Source organism: Ovis aries, chromosome 1, assembly GCF_016772045.2.
Source record: "Ovis aries strain OAR_USU_Benz2616 breed Rambouillet chromosome 1, ARS-UI_Ramb_v3.0, whole genome shotgun sequence".
In the NCBI taxonomy this organism is placed as follows: Eukaryota; Metazoa; Chordata; class Mammalia; order Artiodactyla; family Bovidae; genus Ovis; species Ovis aries.
The window spans coordinates 98,032,512-98,046,428 of record NC_056054.1 but is presented as its reverse complement, the minus strand read 5'-3'; the positions used below and the strand labels follow the sequence as shown (position 1 = coordinate 98,046,428).

The 13,917-nt window shown below is 47.9% G+C and overlaps 1 protein-coding gene, 1 long non-coding RNA gene and 3 other non-coding genes across 5 annotated transcripts in view; 2 read left to right on the top strand and 3 right to left on the bottom strand.

The window, feature by feature from the left end:
* The window catches only part of LOC101112943 (neuroblastoma breakpoint family member 6-like), a 45,615-nt gene extending 42,310 nt beyond the window's left edge, over positions 1 to 3,305 (bottom strand). Inside the window, exon 1 of the mRNA XM_042253300.1 lies at positions 3,247 to 3,305. The gene's annotated coding sequence lies outside the window, so the exon portion shown is untranslated. The remainder of the gene's footprint in view (positions 1 to 3,246) is intronic.
* A 361-nt stretch (positions 3,306 to 3,666) lies between these two features.
* Positions 3,667 to 3,830, top strand: LOC114111406 (U1 spliceosomal RNA). The gene has a single exon (XR_003587463.1). It is a non-coding gene; the product is annotated as a U1 spliceosomal RNA (small nuclear RNA).
* Positions 3,831 to 10,021: 6,191 nt separating this feature from the next.
* On the top strand, positions 10,022 to 10,095 carry TRNAN-GUU (transfer RNA asparagine (anticodon GUU)). Its single transcript has one exon. It is a non-coding gene; the product is annotated as a tRNA-Asn (tRNA).
* Positions 10,096 to 10,656: 561 nt separating this feature from the next.
* On the bottom strand, positions 10,657 to 12,075 carry LOC121817689 (uncharacterized). The gene is made up of 2 exons (XR_006057726.2): positions 11,466 to 12,075; positions 10,657 to 11,370 (listed from the first exon to the last, which is right to left on the bottom strand). It is a non-coding gene; the product is annotated as an uncharacterized LOC121817689 (long non-coding RNA).
* TRNAQ-CUG (transfer RNA glutamine (anticodon CUG)) lies at positions 11,978 to 12,049 on the bottom strand. The gene has a single exon. It is a non-coding gene; the product is annotated as a tRNA-Gln (tRNA).
* Positions 12,076 to 13,917: the final 1,842 nt, after the last annotated feature.

The window sequence follows — 13,917 nt, the reverse complement described above, 5'->3', positions numbered from 1 at the left end:
CAAAACTGGGGCAGACCCCACAAAGGCCCAGGTAAGAAAAGATGCTTAGGCCAATGGCTAAGTAACCTCCTATATTAGTCAGCTCAGGCAAGCCATACAAAATTACCATAGATTGGGTGGCTTAACCATCAGTCTGTTTTCACACATTCTGGAGGCTGGTTGTCCAAGATAAAGATTCATGTCATGTTCATGTCATGTCATGTCAATTCAATTTATGATGCGAACACTCTTCCTGGCTTGCAAATGTTATAGAAGATTTCTCATTGGGTCCTCTCCAGCATTCTTCTTTGTGGTTGAGCTGGGATAGGATAGGAGCCCACGCTCTCTTGTTTCTTTTCTCACAAGGACACTAATCCTATCAGATCAGGACCCCAAGGCTATGGCCTCATTTAATCTTAATTACTTCCTTAAAGATAGAAGGCAGGAGGAGAAGGGGACAACAGAGGACAAGATGGTTGGATGGCATCACCGACTCAGTGAATATGAGTTTGAGCAAACTCCAGATGTGAAGGACGTGGAAGCCTGGCGTGCTGAAGACCACGGGGGTCGCAAAGAGTTGGACATGACTGAACAACATCTTCCTTAAAATGCTTTCTCCAAATACAGCCCCACAGGGATTAGGGTTCAACATATGAATTAGGTGGGGGTGGGTGGTGGTGGTGGTGACATACATTCAGTTCCTAACACCCTCCCCAGCCTTCTCCTCCCATGAAGGCATTTGCAGCTCTCAGCTCTAGTTCCTAGGAACTTCCCAGGCACTGGCTGCTCAGATTCCTCTCCCCACAGACTTTCTCCTTCTCTCTCTCTGACTCTAGTGCCTGAGCTCAGGGCACAGCTATTGACTGGCTGACACTAGGAAGCAGTGCACTGACTTGTTTTCACCCGGATGACTTTCAGAAGGGAGCAGAAATGTGGTCACTGTGGAAGCTGGCTGTGGTGGCAGGCTAATGCTTCCCCAAAGATGTCACATCTGGGTCTCTGGAATCTGTGATTATGTTACTTGACATGGCAAAAGAGACTTTGCGCTGTGATTAAATTAAAGATCTTGAGATGGGCACCCCATGGAATCACAAAGGTCCATACAGGGGGAGGAAAGAGAGTTGGTGTCAGAATAACGTGTTGTGAGAATAACTTGATCAGTTGTAACTAGCTTTGAAGATGAAAGTTGCCTATGAGAGTAGAATGTGGGCATCTTCTAGAGGCTGGACAAGGCAAACAGATTTCTCCCCTAGCATCTCCAAAAAGAACCACAACCCAACTGTCACATTGATTTTAGCCCAGGAAGATGCATCTTGAACTTCTGATCTCCAGAATCATAAGATAAGAAATGTGTGTTGTTTTAAGCCACTACTTATGTAGTAACATGTAACAGTAGCAATAGGAAACTCCTACAGTGGACCTCGGTGAATAAAGAATATTTTTAAAACCAGTTATGGTGGGAATTTGTTACCATAGCTTTAGACCAATTACTCTATCCCCAGAAATGCAAACTTTCAAACTGTTTAATTCTCAGTGTAGAAAATGTAAATAATACCGGATGAGGTACCAACCATCCCCATGTAAGAGGCTGAAACCTCGCTTGCACTCAGGCATAAACGTCTAGTATGTTCCAAGACAGGATTGTGCATGCCTGGTCTATTTGACACAGGGTTGCAGGGGCTGGGGCACTGAATTTATAATGTTCTTCACTGGGCTAGCTACAGGGCGGTTCTTCGTTATATCTTGATCAACTACTATCTGAAGCCCCGTTTCCCTTGATGAGGAATTTCCCATATTCTGCAACTTCTGAGGATCACACACTGACTTAGTTTTCTGAGGGGCTAAGATGTGGATCTATTACCAGGAACTGGCCACTCCCTATAAGTAACAACTACTCCAGCATTTAATAGGTGAGAGACACAAGGAACAGGCCCTGGGAAAATTCTTTCTGGCCACGGCCACAGAATTCCCCCACAAGATCTTCAGTTTAACACCAACCAGGTACAGCAGAAGGCACAGAGCCATGGCTGGTGTCCAGTGCCCAGACCCAGTAGGGTCTGCGCTGCGAAGCTATAGAGTTTGTCACTCAGCAGAAGACACCAGTGTCCTTTCCATTTGGTTTGTAGGCTCGCTTTCATCAGCCTTTTTTATTCCTCCCAGTTTGTATAAATTCATTCTCCAGTTTTCTGGAGATTCTCTAAGGTATTACTAGCCCTGGATTAAAGTTTATGTCAGATGAAAAGAGCCAGAGTCTATTTCTGATGGTCGCAGAGAGAGAAATGGGTGGTGGGGGCTGTGGGTGGGGAAGGGAGGAAGAAAGCAAGATTCTTCCTGGAAGTTAACTACTTGCTGAGTTCCTTTGCTGTTCTTCCCAAGATTTTCCAGAAGTCACCTTCCCCCTTAAGCCAAAGGCACCTCAAGGATCAAGTTACTCCATTTCCCCTTGCTCTCTGGTCGTAAAACACAAGTTCGCTGTTTTCTCCAGCCTCCCACTTCTCCGCCCTCATGTCTAACCCAGTCTTATGCAATAAGAGAAAACAAATAAACAAACCTCACTCTTCAAGCAAACCCGTTATCTTTCTTGCCCTTATTTTAGTCATCAGTTTCTATTTCAGAATCCTCATTTCTTGTATTCTGTATGGTAAGCAAAGGGAAAGAATGTTCTTTGTGATATCGTCAGAATGAAACAGGAAGAATCTGCCCAGAAAATAAGTCTACCGAGTGGCACTTTGAGATATAACCCTAAATCCGTCTGTTTATACACATGAAATATACATATGCTTTTATTTTGTCTCTATACTATTTCTATTCACTGTTTTACAACTTATTTATTACTTAAAAGCTTTTGCATCAGCGTAACACACCATCCCTAAATTTCTCTTCTCGGTGTGCAATCTAGCACGAAAAGTCAGACTCCAGGAGGCTGGCAAAATCCGTCTGTATCTCCATGTATATGTATGGCTGAATCCCTTCGCTATTCACCTGAAACTACCACAACATTGTTAATTGGCTATACCCAAAGAAAAAATAAAAATTTTAAAGTGAAAAGAAATAAAACCCGTCTAAGTCTCACTTAAAGGGTGAAAGTTACACCGCTCAGTCGTGCCTGACTCTTTGCAACCCCTTGGACTGTAGCCTACCAGGATCCTCCGTCTATAGGACTTTCCAAACAGGCGTACTGGAGGGGGTAACTATTTCCTTCTCCACAGGATCCTCCCAACCTAGGAATCGAACCCTGGTTTCCGGTACTGTGGGCAGAAGTTTTACCGTCTGAGGCACCAAGGAAGTCCGAGGTCTCTTCTATCGTTGTAAGCAGGTCGATTGCTAAGGTTGATGAAATCATGACGTCACTTCGTTGTCACAGGGGACTCGCCATTGGTCATCTCGACAGGGGTGGGGCGGGGCTTGAGTTGAAGGAGAGGAGCCGCCTTAGAGGTCCTGAATGGGGTTGGCTCATGTAAATTTTGCAGCGAATGGTACTGTTCCCGGCGAGGCACTTCCCCGGTTACGGAAAATTTCCTGAGATTTGTTGGATTTTTTTTAGAAGAGTTATTTGGAGGGCCTGAGAGGCGTGGAAAAGGAGAGGGTGTGGAGGATAGTGGAAGAGTTGCGGGGAAACGGCAAAGTCAGCGTGTGCGTACGGTGAACGTGTCTAAAGCTGTACGGGGGCAGGGGCAAGACTAACTCATACTTACCTGGCAGAGGAGATACCATGATCAAGAAGGTGGTTCTCCCAGAGCGAGATTCACCCATTGCACTCCGGGTGTGTTGACCTCTGCGATTTCCTCAAATAGGGGAAACTCGACTGCGTAATTTGTGGTAGTGGGGGACTGCGTGCGCGCTTTCCCCTGATAACTAAGTAATAACTGCAGACTTAACTATGTTTTCTTAGGAGTGGTTTAGTCACAAAGTCGTTATCTGACTCTCTTTGGTTCTTCTATTTCTGAGGTTTTAAAGACCAAAGTTCTGGAATGGATGGCTGTTTTTTTTCCTCTGGAGAATATTCTTGACCCAGAAATGAACTTGAGTCCTCAATATGTGTTGAAGTTCAAATTTGTTTCTCAGAGTGGTGGGTGGAGTTGGAGAAGGCAATGGCACCCCATTCTTTATTGCCTGAAGTAATCCCATGGACGGAGGAACCTGGATTCATGCATTGGAGAAAGAAATGGCAACCCACTCCAGTGTGGGGGGCAGTCGCGGGGGGTAGTCGCGGGGGGTTGTCGCGGGGGGTTGTCGCGGGGGGTTGTCGCGGGGGGTTGTCGCGGGGGGTTGTCGCGGGGGTCGGACACGACTGAAGTGACTTAGCAGCAGCAGAGTTGGAAAACACGGGTAGGCTGGGGTGGGGGTAAAGTAAAACTCCAAGAATGTATATATATATATATTTAATAGGTTCTCTGTTGTAGTAGGTATGGGTTTGCAACTATTTTTCTCCCCATTTGCTTGGTGCCAAAAGTTGTAAGTTAACTTTAAGAAATTGAATGAAGGGGTGTGATTACTTTTGAGACACCTCAGGCAAAACTTCTATTGAGATACTTGCAGTTGTTCACTCACTCAATGATGTCTGATTTCTTTGCAAGATGTTTGCTAGTCGTGATACTTTGTGTGAAGTCTTTTGTTGTTTAACAAATACAGACCTCAAAAGATTTTAGTGGGAACCTGTGTTCTGTACTATATATAACTCTTTTTAGAATCTTAATGGTTTTCTCACATCTTGAGTTCATAGGGTCCCCACACCCATATACAATTAATAGAAACCAAGTTTACTTAACTGCTGAAACAACAAAGTCAGACTGGGGACATTAAACAAAGATTTTCAGGAGACTTGGCATCAGGTGAAGGACAGGGAGTGATCCCTGAGAGATGGGAAACAATGGCTCCAACTTATTGCATGGAAAGTTCCCAAGAGGCACCAGGAGCAAACTGAAAACCAGCCCAGTGGACCTTGCTGAGCTGAGGACACAAGTTCCTGGATGCCAAAGGAGCTAGAGTCCATAGGACAAACCCCCAGGGAAGAGAGAGATGCTGAAGGTAATCAGGGGAAGCTCTGCAAAGGAGACTCCTGCAGTGGGCAGCAAAGTACTGATCAGTGCAGTCCTGGGAGAAAACTCCCCAAAGTCAGGGGGAAATCTTTGATAGGTTCAGAGAAAACAGAAAGCCTGGCACTCACAGTCATGCTTGCCCTCAACAGGTAGACTAGAAAATAATAATAATAACTTTGTAATTAAGGAGATCATGGAGTGGAGTACTCAAGTCTTACCTCAGTAGCAGGAACTTGTAGCCCTAGACTGAGTGTTCAGCTGCTCCAGACCATTTAGCAAATCATAAAAGCAAGACCTGAAACCATCAAACTGTTTGCAAATAACTTAAGGGCAACCCTGAACAAGACTCAACATTTATAGGAACACAAAACTATCCAGCACCCAACAAAATAACATTTACAATGTCTGGCATTCCATCAGATTTTTAGATATCCAAAGAGGAAGGGGAAATGACTCACAATGCAGGGATGCATTGATCATTTATGAGTGACCGAGAGCTGACACAGATGTCAGAATAACCAGGGAAGGACGTTTAAACTTTTATTCCAACTATATTCCAGTCAAAGTTATGTTTTTTCCAGTGTCGTGTGCTTAGTTGTGTCTGACTCTACAGACGCCATGGACTGTATGTAGCCCTCCAGGCTCTTCTGTCCATGGTAGTTCTCCAGGCAAGAAAACTGGAGTGGGTTGCCATGCCCTCCTTCAGGGAATCTTCCCAACCCAGGGATCAAACCCATGTCTCCCACTTTGCAGGTGGATATTTTTTTTTACCATCTGAGCCACCAGGGAAGCTTGTTTTTTCCAGTAGTCATATACAGATGTGAGGGTTGGACCATAAAAAAGATTGAGAGCTGAAGATACTTCTGAGCTGTAGTGCTGGAGAAGACTCTTGAGAATCCCTTTGACTGTAAGGAGATCAAACCAGTCAGTCCTAAAGGAAATCAACCCTGAACATTCATTGGAAGGACTGATGCTGAAGCTGAAGTTGTAATATTTTGGCCACCTGATGTGAAGAGCAGACTCATTAGAAAAGACCCTGATACTGGGAAGGACTGAGGGAAGGAGGAGAAGGGGGCGACAGAGGATGAGATGGTATTACTGACTCAATGGACATGAGTTTGAGCAAACTCCAGGAGTTAATGAAGGGTAGGGAAGCCTGATGAGCTGAAGTCCATGGGGTCACCAAGAGCTGGACATGACTGAGGGACTGAACAACAACATTACATAAGTTCAAACAGTTAAGGAGACACATGCAAACATAAACAAAGACCCAGTCAAACTTTAAGAGATGAAATCGACAATGTCTGAAATGAACTGTATTGCAGGGGATTCAGTTCAGTTCAGTCACTCAGTCGTGTCCGACTCTGCAACCCCATGAACTGCAGCACGCCAGGCCTCCCTGTCCATCACCAACTCCTAGAGTTCACTCATAATCATGTCCATCGGGTCAGTGATGCCATCCAGCCATCTCATCCTCTGTCGTCCCCTTCTCCTCCTGCCCCCAATCCCTCCCAGCATCAAAGTCTTTTCCAATGAGTCAACTCTGCATGAAGTGGCCAAAGTATTGGAGTTTCAGCTTTAGCATCATTCCTTCCAAAGAACACCCAGGACTGATCTCCTTTCGAATGGACTGGTTGGATCTCCTTGCAGTCCAAGGGACTCTCAAGAGTCTTCTCCAACACCACAGTTCAAAAGCATCAATTCTTCGGTGCTCAGCCTTCTTCATAGTCCAACTCTCACATCCATACATGACTACTGGAAAAACCATAGCCTTGACTAGACGGACCTTAGTTGGCAAAGCAATGTCTCTGCTTTTGAATATGCTGTCTAGGTTGGTCATAACTTTCCTTCCAAGGAGTAAGCGTCTTTTAATTTCATGGCTACAATCACCATCTGCAGTGATTTTGGAGCCCCCCCAAATAAAGTCTGACACTGTTTCCACTGTTTCCCCATCTATTTCCCATGAAGTGATGGGACTAAATGCCATGATCTTCGTTTTCTAAATGATGAGCTTTAAGCCAACTTTTTCACTCTCCTCTTTCACTTTCATCAAGAGGCTTTTTAGTTCCTCTTCACTTTCTGCCATAAGGGTGGTGTCATCTGCATATCTGAGGTTATTGATATTTCTCTGGGCAATCTTAATTCCACCCTGTGCTTCTTCCAGCCCAGCGTTTCTCATGATGTACTCTGCACAGAAGTTAAATAAGCAGGGTGACAACATACAGCCTTGACGTACTCCTTTTCCTATTTGGAACCAGTCTGTTGTTCCATGTCCAGCTCTAACTGTTGCTTCCTGACCTGCATATAGGTTTCTCAAGAGGCAGGTCAGGTGGTCTGGTATTCCCATCTCTTTCAGAATTTTCCACAGTTTATTGTGATCCACACAGTCAAAGGCTTTGGCATAGTCAATAAAGCAGAAATAGATGTTTTCTGGAACTCTCTTGCTTTTTCCATGATCCAGCGGATGTTGGCAATTTGATCTCTGATTCCTCTGCCTTTTCTAAAACTAGCTTGAACCTCTGGAAGTTCACGGTTCACGTATTGCTGCAGTCTGGCTTGGAGAATTTTGAGCATTACTTTACTAGCGTGTGAGATGAGTGCAATTGTGCGGTAGTTTGAACATTCTTTGGCATTGCCTTTCTTTGGGATTGGAATGAAAACTGACCTTTTCCAGTCCTGTGGCCTCTGCTGAGTTTTCCCAATGTGCTGGCATATTGAGTGCAGCACTTTCACAGCATCATCTTTCAGGATTTGAAACAGCTCCACTGGAATTCCATCACCTCCACTAGCTTTGTTTGTAGTGATGCTTTCTAAGGCCTTGAAAGCATTGACTTCACATTCCAGGATGTCTGGCTCTAGGTGAGTGATCACCCCATCATGATTATCTGGGTTGTGAAGATCTTTTTTGTACAGTTCTTCTGTGTATTCTTGCCACCTCTTCTTAATATCTTCTGCTTCTGTTAGGTCCATACCATTTCTGTCCTTTATTGAGCCCATCTTTGCATGAAATATTCCCTTGGTATCTCTAATTTTCTTGAAGAGATCTCTAGTCTTTCCCATTCCATTGTTTTCCTCTATTTCTTTGTATTGATCGCTGAAGAAGGCTTTCTTATCTCTTCTTGCAGTTCTTTGGAACTCTGGATTCAAATGGGAATATCTTTCCTTTTCTCCTTTGCTTTTCACTTCTCTTCTTTGCACAGCTATTTGTAAGGCCTCCCCAGACAGCTATTTTGCTTTTTTTGCATTTCTTTTCCACGGGGATAGTCTTGATCCCTGTCTCCTGTACAATGTCACGAACCTCAGTCCATAGTTCATCAGGCACTCTATCTATCAGATCTAGTCCCTTAAATCTATTAACAAGGACCATTTAGAAAATGCAGAGGATAATTTTTTATAGGAATTGCACTGACTCTGCGGATCACTTCGAGTAGTACTGGCATCTCAACTATACTGAATCTTCCAATCCATGGAGGCTGTCTTTCCATTTCCTTAGGGGTTCTTTAATCTCTTGCAGCTATGTTTCACAGTTTTCAGTGTTCAAGTCTTTCACCTCCCTTAATAATTAATTAAGTGATCTTGTAAGTGGAATTGTTTTATTAACTTCCTTTCCAGATTGTTCATTCCTATTGCATAGAAACAACTGATTTTTGCCTGTAGTGTACCCATTATGGGGAATTCAGTTTTTGACTCTGGTAGTTTCCTTGTGTGCAGGGTTATTGGGGACTTTTATATGTATAGGAGCACCTGTCTGCAAAGAGAAAGACAGACAGGAGGTTACCTGTTTGGGGTTACTAGTAACCCCTGAGTCTTGGACCAGCATGCACAGCCTAGGCCAGAGAAATGGAGATAGGCGGGGAGCCTCTCTCTTTGCAAGCAAATTCAATCGGCAGGATTAGGGGGACCCCTCGAGGACCCCTAAGGCCAGAAAAGGGCGGATTCCTATCACCTCAGCCAAATGCCCCCGATTAGACAGCGGAGGTTATTTACGGTGTGGCAGGCATCCTCCTCCGGGGGGCACCTGGAGCCCTTCGAGGCCGAAGCTGAAGGCCAAGCTGACTCCAGGCCTTGGGGGCTTCGGGCGGGGTCTGGGATGCTTCAGAGCTTGAGTTCTCTGGCGCGGTGTCCGCTTCGCCATCCCACCCACCTGCTCGGTGGGCAGGAAGGGACAAGCCACCAAGTCCAAAAGGTAGAACCACACGATGTTGCTGGCGGTGATCAGGCACGAGAAACCCGTTCTTTGTTAGGATACGAATTCAGACCCAAGCAACTAGGCGCAGAACCGTCTTGGGTGGGGAGCTCAGAGCCGGTCCAGGTGGTGCCATCTTGGCCTTTCTAGAACTTTTATCTGTTCCTTAAACCACCTGCTAGAAAAAAAGTTTTGAAAACGACTGACCTGAAAAATCTAGGTTTCTCTAGGACTGAAAACTTGCAGGAGTCGTAAGAATTCTCGGTCTACCGACCACTCCCAGCCGCTGAGACGGAATGCATCCACCGCCCAGCATTTCTTGGGCGACTGCTGGGTGCCAGGCCCCGTTCCGGGCATGGTGAGCCAACTCCAGGTCGTGCCCCGTGGAGTTGTTCTCTGGAGGCGCTGAGAAGGGGCAGTGCAGTGGGGACACAGCCAGTTGCTGTTCTTGCCCCGTGTGACCCCCAGGGCCCCGGGGCAAGTGCCGTGAGCGCGACCGGTGAGGCCGATCACGAGTGGGAAGTGGAGGACTTGAGCCCGAGAGAAGCTGCTGTTGCCTCGGGTAGCGGGGCAGCTTTGGAGGCGGCCAGGAGGAGGCGAGGACAGTTGTGGGCTCCGCGTTGTTTCGTCCGAGCCCCAGCTCACTCGGGTTCCAGGTCCGCCGCCTGGCGTGCTCGGGGCCCAGACTCAGTGTCTCCGGTGCCGGCGAGGTTGGGCCAAATTAGAGACATTTGAATCTTTTTTTCGCGGCGGTTAGAAGGGACCGGGGAAATCCATTCTCATTGCAGGATGTTACAGGAGCCGCTTGTAGCAGTTGGTCTCTGTGGCGCAATCGGTTAGCGCGTTCGGCTGTTAACCGAAAGGTTGGTGGTTCGAGCCCACCCAGGGACGAACTCGGCTTTGAATCTTGCGATGTCTCAGCCGTTAGTTTTATGCATCTGCCCTTTCACTTCCTCCCCAGCACCCGCAATCCCCAGGCTGTTGATTTCCGCATGCTCCTTCCTCCTAGCTTTTACCTGGTGCCGTTGATCTCTCTGCACCACCCTGAGGCCTGCCCTCACTAAGTCATCCGCCTTGAACCTGCCAGAACAGTTGCCAGTGGATGAAGACACACGCACCAGGGGTTGGCGGGTGGGGAGGGGGTACACCTTACTCGAGCTATGATGTCGCAGATTAGGCCCTATGTCACCACCTGCAGGGGCACGGCAATGCCAGGTCTCACGATGCCTCCACCCTTTCTTGTGGAACTATCACTTTCTTCCTTCCTTCTCTTTCTTTTCTTGCCCCATCGCAGGTACAATAATCCAGTTTCAGAACACTACTGTCATCTTCCATTCCCTCCAGCCCGGCTGCAGACAATTCCTGCTCTTTCCTCTGGCCCCAAGGAATGTATTTGTATGTATTGAATGTATTTGTATGTATTTATGAATTCACAGATTCGTAAACATACAATTTCAATTCGGAACTACAGGGTTTTATTGAATATCTATCTTCTAAGTGAATCTCTTTCTCTAACACCAAGCATTTTTGTTTTTAAGGGTACTACTGGGAGTAATAGAAATAGGATATTCCAGAAAGTCCTTCAGTTTTTTTCACATTGCATAGACAAAACAATACATAATAGCAAAAATACCGCTATCAACGGTATTCAGTCGCTGAATACCGCTCAGTCTTGTCGGTCAGTCACTCAGTCCTATCTGACTCTGCGACCCCATGGACTGCAGCACGCCAGGCTTCCCTGTCCATCACCAACTCCCGGAGCTTGCTCAAACTCATGTCCACCGAGTCGGTGATGCCATCCAACCATCTCATTCTCTGTCGTCCTCAACGATATTGGGGAAAGCAATTTTGGGGTTTGTTGTCCTGAGGCATACATAAATTGTTGCTTTATTTTAATTTTATAATTGGACGTAGCTTCCAACTTAAATCTAACTAAATAAGGTATATTCACTATAATCTAGCCTTGACTATAAATCCACAGGTGTCTCAAAGGCCAGGATGAAGTTGGATAAGGGACCCTTGGTCTCCAGAGACGCTGGATCCTCGGCCCTGGCTCTTCTTTCTGCCTGAACTTGGGAGGAAAGGACTAGATTTCCTGGAGTCAAGTTCAAATCTTAGCCTGGCAGCAGCTTTTCGTGTCCAGCGGAGACTTAGGGGCGAGAAATTCTGAAAAAAAAAAAAAAATCGAAGTAAATTGAAATAGGATCAATTAAAACGCGAAATAGAATTGGGCACAAGAATTAAAATACAGTTGTTCTCACCGGAAAGCTGTCAACCTGGCCGATCAAAGATATTACATCCCCCGCGACCATTTATTCACAGGGACAAGACATGCGGTGAGAAGCCCCCTCAGTGGGCTCAGCTTCTGCCTTTCGCCCCGGAGACCCAGGGTGACCCGATGGGGTGGAGGTGGCAATGGCTCGGTCGTTGCGCCCCTTGGCGGGGCCGGGCCTCCGATGGCCAGCGATGAGCAGAGCATTTAGGTCCAGCGGGGACGCCCCGGGCTCGACCCCCACCTGCCCGCCACCTCCCCGTGGATCACGGACCTACACAGCTCGGATAAGTTTCGGGGACCTCGGCTGCTGAGGGGGAGGCTGCAGAGTATGGGGGAAACGTGGCCTCTTTCGCGGGACCCAGAAGTTCTTGTCCCGCGAGCAGGAGGGAGGGGGACGCTGGGGCGAGAAAGCAGGTCCACTCGGCGCGCATCCGCTTTCAGGAGGAGACTAAATTCGGGCTAAGCGCGTAAAAGACACTTAGCGCAGCCTAAAGAGAAAGGTCCCACCGAGACTCGAACTCGGATCGCTGGATTCAGAGTCCAGAGTGCTCACCATTACACCATGGAACCGCCACCGGCCTGATCCTCCCACCGCTGAGCCAGGCCTGGCGCAGCCGCGCCGGCCCAGGACCCGCCTCCGGCCCGGCGCTCTCTTCACCCCGCCCCGCGCAGCCTCCTCCACAACGCCAGCGGGCGCCTGACTCGCCGGCCCGCAGCCGTCTCTTCGGGTTTGGACTTCTTGGAATGAGACGAAACGCATTCGGGGTGAACAAGGAAGGGCTTTTTGGGCCTCCTCCAAATGCACCTGCTCTGCCAGCATTTCTAGAGTTTTCTACCCAGAATTAAAATTCTCGCCAGAAAAAAAAAGTTCCTTTTCTTTCTGCAGTTGTCCTCTTCCCGCTGCCCTGGGAGCGCTGAACATCCCCAGAAGAGCTCTTCGGACTTCGTGGGATGTCCCCTTCCTGGGACCCCAGGTCCAAGGGTAGAATCGCGGGGCACTGCCAGCTTCTTTGGGGGACAGAACGTCCTCTGTGTTGGGAACCCGATCGAAGCTAAAGCGACAGCGGCCCCGCACATCGCGCCGCGAGCACCCACGCCGCTGGCGCCCCGTGGGGTGCGGTCGGATGTGAGCAGCTGACAGTGTTTCTTCTGGGCTGTTTCCTTCCTAACCTTCCTTCTCCTCAGCTTTCTGGGTTCACCCCCTCCCCACCCACCCACGTCCCCAAGACGGCGCCACCCTCTCGGTTTTGAGAGGGGAGCTCAGCGCCCACAGGCGTTTCCATTCTCCCCATATTTATATGATTCAGCGTCCAGTTTTAAAGTTTTGAACATCGGCCACGCTTGAAAGCCTTTCACACCCTCCCATTCTGCAGAGGGGAATGCACGAGCAAGAGGGGCACGTAGCTGACTGCAGCCGGAGAGGCTGTGTTGTCGCCTGTCACCTGGGCGGGGCCTCCCGAGATGGCGAGGAGCAGGCAGCCAGGCCGTGCGGCCGGCTTCGGGGCGTCGAGGGCCTCTCCCTGGTGTCAAGCGCCCAGACGTCCGCTTGTTAAGACTCAGCCCTGTTGTTGTTTTCAGCACAGGAGAGAGGGCTTGGGGAGCTCGTTCTCACCTCATGTTAACAGCATAAGATTTTATAATCCTGCTCTGTGAATACCGTACACGAGCATGACTGTTAATTGGGAAACTGGTGGTTGAAGCCACCACGGAACGTTCTAGTCTTACTTCAACTTATTTTCCTGCTTCCAAGTCTCAAACTTGACCAAAGCCTCCTCTGCCGCCTGTATCCTCCGGGCAGCAACCTCAAGCGGTAGCTCTCAGTTCCCGTTCTCACTGTCCTTTGCTCTGTAGACACAGGCGGGGCAGCGGCCGAAACTCAGCAGTTCCTGGATCTTCACTGTTTGGCCCCAGGATGGTTTCTCCCCGCCCTCATTAGGTGCAACTGGTCTCTGCACTATCTGCAGCCCTGCAACTACCCTACCCTGCATAATTCCACAGCGATTCCAGGAGAACTACCAGGCTGCAGAGGCTGAAGGCACAGGCATGGGAGTCACCATGATCAGTCTCCAGGTTGGTGCACATCAACAGCTAGTATTAAGCATGCCCTTACAGGATGCCACCAACACTTTGATTTGAGGTGTTGCATCCTTACATTTTTAAAAATTAATGACATTACTTTTTAGGACAGCTTTAGGTTTACAGGTAAATTGAGCACACAGTAGAGTTTTCACACATACTCTGTTGTCCCTCACCCAATTTCTTCTATTATTGCTGTCTTGCGTTAGTGTCATGGAGGGTAGGGGAGTAGCTGGGGGGTGGTTGGGGGCCGTCGAAGATCTCATAATCAGGAAAATGGTTTTCAAAAAAATGAAGTTTTATCTATTGCACTCCAGATGTGCCGAATGCTTTGATTTCCCCAAATTTGGGAAACTCCAACG